General features: G+C 38.1%; 2 long non-coding RNA genes across 2 annotated transcripts; one reads left to right on the top strand and one right to left on the bottom strand.

Annotated features, from left to right (window-relative positions):
- Positions 1-5,916: 5,916 nt before the first annotated feature.
- LOC147841010 (uncharacterized) lies at positions 5,917-6,990 on the bottom strand. The gene is made up of 2 exons (XR_015505808.1): positions 6,941-6,990; positions 5,917-6,242 (listed from the first exon to the last, which is right to left on the bottom strand). It is a non-coding gene; the product is annotated as an uncharacterized LOC147841010 (long non-coding RNA).
- A 222-nt stretch (positions 6,991-7,212) lies between these two features.
- Positions 7,213-8,953, top strand: LOC147841009 (uncharacterized). The gene is made up of 2 exons (XR_015505813.1): positions 7,213-7,259; positions 8,151-8,953. It is a non-coding gene; the product is annotated as an uncharacterized LOC147841009 (long non-coding RNA).
- The last annotated feature ends 2,224 nt before the right edge of the window (positions 8,954-11,177 follow it).

Raw genomic sequence — 11,177 nt, 5'->3', positions numbered from 1 at the left:
ATCCAGTGTCTGATTGACAGACAGAGCACTCACAAAAGAAGTCATCGCTCACCGCGAACATTCACTCAGCTCCTCGTTTTGGAGTCTTCAGCCCGAGCACTCAGCAAACAGTGCACTCCTAAAACAAAGAGACGCAGGGTGGGTTTCAATGCACCTGCTGTCAACGTCTCCATTGGTATATCAGTGAGCATCAGAGATTGGCTGTGTTGGCTGAGTTTGTCCCCTGAATGACACTGAACTGGAGCTCTGCGTAGAGGCCGCCTGGGCTGTGTGTGAAGGACACACTGATGAGGAGCGTCAGGCACATGAGCTGACCTTTTAGGGTAAAATATAAGATTTTACCGTCAGTAGGAACCACAAGCTCATCAAAAGTCAGCATGAAATCAAAATGTGCTATTTGCATTTTCGTAATATATGTATATACAGTAGTCAAAATTTGAAGTGTCTCAGATAGAATTTTTTTTTGAAATTGTCCTAAAACAAGAAGAAAAATTAAGGTTGAATAGTTTGATGAAAGGTGGTGATCGGCTTCAAATTTTATGTATCTCTGCACTTCATTATTTAGTAAAAGTCTAATTTGCCCTCATAATATTTATTTAAGCTACAGTAAAAAAAATAAAAAATACACTATTTGCAATATGCTTGTCACCGACTCGGTCCCAGTCATTCCCCTCGCTGGCCAGCAGAGGCCGCCATCTCCGGACTTCTAACATTACATCATCCACATACGCTGATTGTGCATACACCTGTTCTGAATCAAGCTAACGACCCACGTACCCTTTATAAGCCAGTTCCAAACGCTCAGTCAGTGCGAAGTCTTGTTCAGCCCCGGCCAGCATTTCTGAGCGTTATTCCTGCCTGATTCCTCGTGCATTACTCCAGCCTGTTTCTGACTCTGCTTCGCCTTCTGCCTGCCCACGACCCACGCCTGATATACGGACTCTGATCTTCGTTGCCTGCCCACGACCCACGCCTGATACACGGACTCTGACACTTGCAGCCTGCCCTCGATCCATGCCTGGTAAAACTCTCTGTCTGTTCATCGCCAGTCTTTATCCATCACAGACTGTTGTTGTTGTGTGTTTGCACGTTAGTGCATATTGAATGTTTGAGTGAGAGCTTGATTAATAAATACTGCATAATGGATCCCTCCGTGTCAGTCACCTCGTTACAATGCTATACTGCATCCCCTTTTCTGTTTTGGTCTGGCCATGCAGTGGGGGAAATGTCACCTTGCATGGCGAATCCAGCCATGAAAAGCACCAACTGCTATAGCTTGGAGAAGGGGTATATATGTGTGTGTGTGTGTGTGTGTGTGGATTTCGGTCATACACTTTCCATCCCTCAGCAGAAAAAAAAATTCTCAACAGGATTGAGGAATGGAGATATAATATGGTGGGAGATAGACAACTGAATAACATGGGTGGGCGGTGAACCAGTTATGAACCAGATTAGCTTTGATTTCTAAATTGCAATTCTGTGTGACAGGTGTTAACTCATGTGATTGAGTTTGTATGCTAAGTAGGGAAACTGACTTTAAAATTTTAAATGACAGTGTGTTCCTTGTGAAAACAAGACATTTTCTGCATGATAATTGTGCCAAATGCAGAGTATTATGTGTAGTGTTTTGAAAAAAGTGTTTTAAATCTGCAATTTGAGTGTAGAAGTGCAGAATTGGTTCAGGGGGTTGGTATATCAGTTACATGTTGTAGACATTGTGTCGGTAGTACAAGTAATTGTGTGTAAAAAAAAAAAAAACAACTAAATACAAGTTAAAAAGGTATTACTTTTTATTTCATATATTTAGCTTTCAGTTATGAAACTCCCAAAATCATTCTGCATAATTTCGCAGATTTTTTTTACAAAATTCTGAGCAGAAATAGCAAAAAATGTCTGTAGATTCCGTCTGGCCCTGCTTTTCCAGATAATGGACGCTTCTCGCCCCCAAGACTCCCTTCACACACAATTGTGTTCTTCACTGTATTGTGAAGAATATACTTTTTTTTTACATATGTTCTATTTTTTTCTTTTACATTTTTACATACAGTATGTTTTTTATACTATAAACACCAATAATGTTTGACCTAATAAATAATTTCTGTTATTTCATGTCATTGGTGTTTACAGTGTACCTGTTACTCGTCTCAGGAGATTACTGTCACTGTAAAACTTTGTATAACTGTAGATATAAGCCTAAAGACCAAACCGTATTGACATGCTATGCCCGTAGCCAATATTTCGAGCGAACCACCCCCCCACAGCCAAAAGGTCCTTTTATTTTTTTAATGTAATTTAATATTATACAATATATATTATATAATTATATAATATATTTATATTCAATATATATTGTAATAAAGTGTAATTTTAAACACGTCTGTGTTTTTGAGGCTGTTTGGTCACTTCATTCGTTTTATAATAATAATAATAAATCCTTACATTTATATAGTGCTTTTCTGGTTACTGGGGGGGGGGGGGGGGGGGGGGGGTGGGGTGTATGGATGACGCGACAGCAGCCATATTGCCCCACACCACACACCAGCTGATTGGTGGAGAGGAGACAGAGTAATGAAGCCAATTATGATATGGGGATGGTTAGGAGGCCATGATAGACAAAGGCCAGTGGGCAAATTTGGCCAGGATGCCGGGGTAAAACCCCTGCTCTTTTTCGAAGGACATCCTGGGATTTTTAATGACCACAGAGAGTCAGGACCTCCTATCGTCTCATCTGAAAGATGGCCCTCACTGAGCAGTATAGAGTCCCCGTCACTGTACTGGGCCATTAGGACCCACACAGACCACAGGAAAGGCACCTCCTGCTGGCCTCACTAACACCACTTCCGGCAGCAACCTAGCTTTCCCATGTGGTCTCCCATCCAGGTGCTGACCAGGCGCAGCCCTGATCAGCTTCAGTGGGCAACCATGCGAGAGTTGCAGAGAGCTAGCTGCTAGCTAACTAAAAGGTTTTATTTTGATCGCATTTAAATCCTATCACTCAAACCACTTCAGAAGGTGATCTGGGACCCACCCTCACTGACAAAGATCATGAATTTGTCCCATAAACGGTATGAGCACATTTGTCCTATTTTGACTGCTATGCCATCATAAATAATAAAAATAATCAATTGAATAAGGCTATAAGACCAAACGGTCATTTGCCGGCTGTTGCTTCGGTGCTATAATCACTACTGTATTGTTCTCAAATAGAGAAAACATTTTACAGGAAAATAAATCTAAATCTTGAACTTTATTTCTGAAATAAAAATGAGCAATAAAAAGGTATGAAGCACCAGAGGCTGACCATATTAAAATATTTTGAATATTTTTGGCTATTGTTAATAATAATAGGAATTTTTAAATGTACTTTTTTTTCAACTAAAGAGGCTAGAAAAAAATCTGTAGAATTAATTATTATTCTATTATTTATTTATTTATTTATTTATTTATTTATTTATTTATTTAATATTATTTTGTTATTAATATTATTATTATTTTTTTATTATTATTGAAATAGCCCAATTGTGACTTAGGACAGTTGAATGTGCTGGCCAGTTTGTTTTTTGTCAAATAAATGACAGTAGGCTACAGTCTTTTTACTTAAAACTTTAGCAGATTGCTATGATGATATGATATATGATGTAATAAGTTTGTATTTTAAAAATTAGTCTTGTTTTCATTTTTTTTAAGTGCAATTTTTAGGAAATATTTAGTATTTATTAAAACATACTAAATGTTAACTACATGTAAATCAATGGAAAATCGGTTGTTCCTTGTGCCACTTGGTGGCTATTGCGTAAAGCACAGAAATGTTTATTTTTTTTGGTAACGCTTTCTTTTACAACCCGCAAAGTACCGCGTAAGTACAGTGAAATTACAGTGTACTTTTCTGTACGTACTGTGTAAGTATAATGAACGTATGTGTAGGTATAAGGGAACAAACCGTAATGCTTGGGTAAAAAGGGGGTAACAACCAGATGTTCATCACGAAAATGACCGCGTAAGTACAGTGAAATAACGGTGTACTTTTCTGTACCTATAGTGTAAGTATAAATAACGTTTACGTAAGTATAAGGGAACAAACTGTAATGCTCGGGTAATAAGGGGATAACAACCAGATATTTAGCATAAAAGGTACCGCGTAAGTACAGTGAAATAACGTTGTACTTTTCTTTAAATTGCAAAAGAACAAACCATAATGTTTGCGTAAAAGGGGAGTAACAATAAGATATCCATCACGCAAAGAAGTATATTAAGTTTACGATGTACATTTCTTCAAGTATTGTATACATATAAAGAATTATGCAAGGATGGTGACAACCTATTGCTATCTGCAAATGTACTGTATATGCACCTGCGTGAGTACATTAGTATTCTTATTCAGTGCTTGGGTTTTATATGGGGTGTTTAATGAATAAAAGGTTTACAACCTGTGAAATTATGAACCCTTATTGTATACTGTATGTATTTTAAATCTGCAATTCAATATAAAATATATTTCCATACACTACTTACCTTATGTTTACTCGTCGATCTCACCAAAGCCATCAATGTCTCCATAACTCACTATCAACAAATAACTTTGCATGACATAGGCCTACCGTCAGGGTTCAATGCAGATTAAAACAGGCTCGCATCTTTACTGCTGTTGCACAGGGGGGCTAACTGTTGCATTTCAGTAAATGTATAGCTGATGCTTTATAGAAAAATCTAGTAATTTGGTCTTCAATCAATAAAAACTGTAGTTTACTCTGTACTTAGTGTTCAAGTATACACTAGTATGTTAAAGTTCAGCTTCTTCCCTCTTTGTTCCCTGTAGTTAAAGGGTAAATACAGTATTTGTTCCCTCCTTGTTCCCTGTACTTACAGGGTAAATACCACATTTGAGGGTTGTAAATTAAAGTGAAGCTTTGTTCCTCCCTTGTTACCTCCTTGTTCCCTGTACTTACAGGGTAAATACCACATTTGAGGGTTGTAAATTAAAGTGAAGCTTTGTTCCTCTCTTGTTACCTCCTTGTTCCCTGTACTTACAGGGTAAATACCACATTTGAGGGTTGTAAATTAAAGTGAAGCTTTGTTCCTCTCTTGTTACCTCCTTGTTCCCTGTACTTACAGGGTAAATACCACATTTGAGGGTTGTAAATTAAAGTGAAGCTTTGTTCCTCTCTTGTTACCTCCTTGTTCCCTGTACTTACAGGGTAAATACCACATTTGAGGGTTGTAAATTAAAGTGAAGCTTTGTTCCTCTCTTGTTACCTCCTTGTTACCTGTACTTACAGGGTAAATACCACATTTGAGGGTTGTAAATTAAAGTGAAGCTTTGTTCCTCTCTTGTTACCTGTAGTTAAAGGGTAAATACAACATTTGTTCCCCCCTTGTTCCCTTTAGTTTACAATGTAAAATCTTAAAGGCAGTGAAATAAATATACAAACACACAATATATTTCTTCTTTACTTTGTAACCTTTATTTTAATAAATAAGCATTTTAAAAGACTTCATATTAATCAAACATTGTCTTGTCTATCATTGCCTATACTCATTCATTTTCTCTTCGGCTTTGTCCTTTTGTTAATCTGGGGTCGCCACAGTGGAATAAACCACCATCTTATCCAGCATATGTTTTACGCAGTGGATGCCCTTCCAGCTGCAACCCATCTCTGGGAAACATCCATACACACTCACTCACACGCATTCACTACGGACAATTTAGTCTACCCAATTCACCTGTACCACATGTCTTTGGACTGTGAGGGAAACCGGAGCACCCGGAGGAAACCCACGCGAACGCAGGGAGAACTCCATGCAGAAACCTTCTTGATGTGAGGAAACAGCACTACCTACTGTGCCACCGTGTTGCCACCCAGCTGCAACCCATCACTGGGAAACATCCATACATACTCATTCACACACATACACTACGGACAATTTTACCTTACCCAATGTCACCACATATTTTTGGACTTGTGGGAGCACCCGGAGGAAACCCACGCTAACATGGGGAGAACATGCAAACTCCACACAGAAATGCCAACTGACCCAGCCGAGGCTCGAACCAGCGACCTTCTTGCTGTGAGGCGATTGTGCTACCCACTGCGCCTGCCTATACTCAAACAGCAAAATAACACATTATTTCCTTCCCCCTTTTTTTCTGGCATCTCTTGTTTGGCTTCCTCTTCTGCTCTTCTCAGCTTCCACTGAGGACTCTGATGGTGAGTGGCTGATGAAATCCCATGGGTCTTGCTGCTCTGCATTTATATAAAATATATGAACAGACAGAAAGGCTTTTAGTAAGCTATAGACATGTTTATTTTCCTGTTTAATGTGTGTGTAGTGGTTGTCCAACAATTTCACACACTAAACATTTACAGATACCATACAGACACTATACATTACTATCAAACAAAAGTACTTTCATCAGATCATATGGGAGATTGTGATCATTTATAGTGATAATAATTAAAGCGCAGAGGGGAAAAGGCTTAAATAGTAGGCTACTGTGCTAAAGTCCTAGGCAAACGTTACTAGTAATTGGGGGGGGGGGGGGGGGTATTGATATATCAAACTGGCATGCTACAGAAAATATCAATTTACATTTCCAAACATTAATTTTGTCATTAACTTTGCTGTAATTAACGTATAAAGGGAGAAAATCGTCTGCACAGTCAGTATGACAACAGCCACAGAGATCTGACCTGCTCATCATCCAGTCTTTCTGGAATGACATGAAGAAACTAAATCCAGAGGAACTTTGGCAACATTTCTAAGATGTGCAAAGTAAACGACAGTAAACATTGGTAAATATTCGCTGCTGGCCGTTTAGATTCGGCCATGAACTAACGTTAATGTTACGCTAAAAACAAATGAAACAAAATAAATATAATCTGGTTAATGCACAATTTCTAATCGTAACAATAGCCTTATTTACTGACAACGATTTACTCACATGTGTTACATGGTGACAAGACGGAGCAATTCCAAACGTCCCAAAAGTCTGAGCAAAACCTCGTGGCGTGCTGCTGCAGTTTGATTCGGATCTTTAGAGGCTTCTTGATTCACAACTCGTTTGAATCAACGAATCAGTAGGCGCGTACCTGAAGTGATACAATATCGCGAGATGGATTCAAATGCACACGGAGCTGTCTGTTGTTCTCGCGATGTTTTGATGTCACACTGATCGGTTTGCAGAAGACCAATCGATTCAACTCTCCGTCCTCCATTCCCAGAATTTCCTGTTCACGGCAGTACAAGGACGGCAGCGCGAGGTAAATAAAACAAGTATTTTTATGACGTTATGTACATAGAAGTGTTTGTTTAGGTTTTTGTTTATATCTTATGTTTGTACCTATTTTTAACAATTACACCCTTTTCACAACACTGTTATGACGCGTTTAACGATCATCAGGATCTAAAATCCTTGTTTTTTTATATGATTTTTTTTATAAAATACGATTTATTTGTATCTACGTATGCATTATATAATATGATTGCATGTGCGAGGTGTTTCAAACAGTGTCTATGGTCATGAGTAAATTAGAAGTTATTCTCTCTTCTTGCTGGCGTTATCAGTTTCACACTATTTTTTTTATTTTTCTAATTGTCGAGACAACACCATCGTAAAGTTTTCATTTTATTTGAGCAAAGAAGATTGTAAAAAAAATGTGTTGTACTTTCCCATTCACTGTGCTGAAATGTAAAAAAGGGTCCATAACAGTACATCAACCATATTATGTTATCTTTCACTTTATTTAGGACTAATGATGGGTTAAGACATGTACTTTAATCAAAAACTAACCTTAGGGGTAGTTAACCCAAACGTTACATTTACTTACCATTTAATGAGTGACACAGAATTTAAATATGTACACTGAACTGCAAATAATCTTTACTTCAAAGTCTATACTGCCTGCACATATATTTAAGCCTTTTCCCCTCTGCGCTTTAATTATTATCACTATAAATGATCACAATCTCCCATATGATCTGATGAAAGTACTTTTGTTTGATAGTAATGTATAGTGTCTGTATGGTATCTGTAAATGTTTAGTGTGTGAAATTGTTGGACAACCACTATACACACATTAAACAGGAAAATAAACATGTCTATAGCTTACTAAAAGCCTTTCTGTCTGTTCATATATTTTATATAAATGCAGAGCAGCAAGACCCATGGGATTTCATCAGCCACTCACCATCAGAGTCCTCAGTGGAAGCTGAGAAGAGCAGAAGAGGAAGCCAAGCAAGAGATGCCAGAAAAAAAGGGGGAAGGAAATAATGTGTTATTTTGCTGTTTGAGTATAGGCAGGCGCAGTGGGTAGCACAATCGCCTCACAGCAAGAAGGTCGCTGGTTCGAGCCTCGGCTGGGTCAGTTGGCATTTCTGTGTGGAGTTTGCATGTTCTCCCCATGTTAGCGTGGGTTTCCTCCGGGTGCTCCCACAAGTCCAAAAATATGTGGTGACATTGGGTAAGGTAAAATTGTCCGTAGTGTATGTGTGTGAATGAGTATGTATGGATGTTTCCCAGTGATGGGTTGCAGCTGGGTGGCAACACGGTGGCACAGTAGGTAGTGCTGTTTCCTCACATCAAGAAGGTTTCTGCATGGAGTTCTCCCTGCGTTCGCGTGGGTTTCCTCCGGGTGCTCCGGTTTCCCTCACAGTCCAAAGACATGTGGTACAGGTGAATTGGGTAGACTAAATTGTCCGTAGTGAATGCGTGTGAGTGAGTGTGTATGGATGTTTCCCAGAGATGGGTTGCAGCTGGAAGGGCATCCACTGCGTAAAACATATGCTGGATAAGATGGTGGTTTATTCCACTGTGGCGACCCCAGATTAACAAAAGGACAAAGCCGAAGAGAAAATGAATGAGTATAGGCAATGATAGACAAGACAATGTTTGATTAATATGAAGTCTTTTAAAATGCTTATTTATTAAAATAAAGGTTACAAAGTAAAGAAGAAATATATTGTGTGTTTGTATATTTATTTCACTGCCTTTAAGATTTTACATTGTAAACTAAAGGGAACAAGGGGGGAACAAATGTTGTATTTACCCTTTAACTACAGGTAACAAGAGAGGAACAAAGCTTCACTTTAATTTACAACCCTCAAATGTGGTATTTACCCTGTAAGTACAGGGAACAAGGAGGTAACAAGAGAGGAACAAAGCTTCACTTTAATTTACAACCCTCAAATGTGGTATTTACCCTGTAAGTACAGGGAACAAGGAGGTAACAAGAGAGGAACAAAGCTTCACTTTAATTTACAACCCTCAAATGTGGTATTTACCCTGTAAGTACAGGGAACAAGGAGGTAACAAGGGAGGAACAAAGCTTCACTTTAATTTACAACCCTCAAATGTGGTATTTACCCTGTAAGTACAGGGAACAAGGAGGGAACAAATACTGTATTTACCCTTTAACTACAGGGAACAAAGAGGGAAGAAGCTGAACTTTAACATACTAGTGTATACTTGAACACTAAGTACAGAGTAAACTACAGCAGCAGTTTTTATTGATTGAAGACCAAATTACTAGATTTTTCTATAAAGCATCAGCTATACATTTACTGAAATGCAACAGTTAGCCCCCCTGTGCAACAGCAGTAAAGATGCGAGCCTGTTTTAATCTGCATTGAACCCTGACGGTAGGCCTATGTCATGCAAAGTTATTTGTTGATAGTGAGTTATGGAGACATTGATGGCTTTGGTGAGATCGACGAGTAAACATAAGGTAAGTAGTGTATGGAAATATATTTTATATTGAATTGCAGATTTAAAATACATACAGTATACAATAAGGGTTCATAATTTCACAGGTTGTAAACCTTTTATTCATTAAACACCCCATATAAAACCCAAGCACTGAATAAGAATACTAATGTACTCACGCAGGTGCATATACAGTACATTTGCAGATAGCAATAGGTTGTCACCATCCTTGCATAATTCTTTATATGTATACAATACTTGAAGAAATGTACATCGTAAACTTAATATACTTCTTTGCGTGATGGATATCTTATTGTTACTCCCCTTTTACGCAAACATTATGGTTTGTTCTTTTGCAATTTAAAGAAAAGTACAACGTTATTTCACTGTACTTACGCGGTACCTTTTATGCTAAATATCTGGTTGTTATCCCCTTATTACCCGAGCATTACAGTTTGTTCCCTTATACTTACGTAAACGTTATTTATACTTACACTATAGGTACAGAAAAGTACACCGTTATTTCACTGTACTTACGCGGTCATTTTCGTGATGAACATCTGGTTGTTACCCCCTTTTTACCCAAGCATTACGGTTTGTTCCCTCATACCTACACATACGTTCATTATACTTACACAGTACGTACAGAAAAGTACACTGTAATTTCACTGTACTTACGCGGTACTTTGCGGGTTGTAAAAAAAAGCGTTACCTTTTTTTTCAGTACTGCGCGTGACTGTGGTTGACAAATTGCAGTATTGACTATGCAGAAACGCGCATAGTGGCCATATCTGCACATATACATGATACACTCCATATATAGATACACAAGATACACTCCATGCACATAGACATGATACTCTCCATACATATACAGTACTCATGATACACTCAATATATACATATACACACATTACATAAACCTGATACACTCCATACATATACAAAATACACTCCATACATACGCACACTCTATACATATACATGATACACTCCATCTATACATATTCACATGATACACTCCATACTATACATATCCAGATACACTCTATACTATACACATGATACACTCCATACTATACATATACACACTCTATACAAATAAATGATACACTCCAAACATATATCCAGACATGTACATGATACATTATACACTTCTGTCAGGGTCTGGGATAGAACCCGGGTCTCTGGTGTGAGAGGTGAATCACATTACCACTCTGCATACATGTACACATGAAACACTCTATACATATACACAGACATGATAGACTCTATACAAATACACTCCATACATAGGGACACATGATACACTGCAAACTACCCATGATTTACTCAATACATACATACATATACACACTCTATACATATACACATGATACATATTATATGATACACTCTATACATATACACAGACGTGATACACACTATACAAATACACTCCGTACATAGGCACACATGATATGCTCCATACTATACA

Source organism: Danio rerio, chromosome 13 (assembly GCF_052040795.2).
Source record: "Danio rerio strain M-AB ecotype USA chromosome 13, GRCz13ab, whole genome shotgun sequence".
In the NCBI taxonomy this organism is placed as follows: domain Eukaryota; kingdom Metazoa; phylum Chordata; class Actinopteri; order Cypriniformes; family Danionidae; genus Danio; species Danio rerio.
Note: the sequence above shows the minus strand (reverse complement) of the source record. Positions and strands in the feature narration are given on the sequence as shown.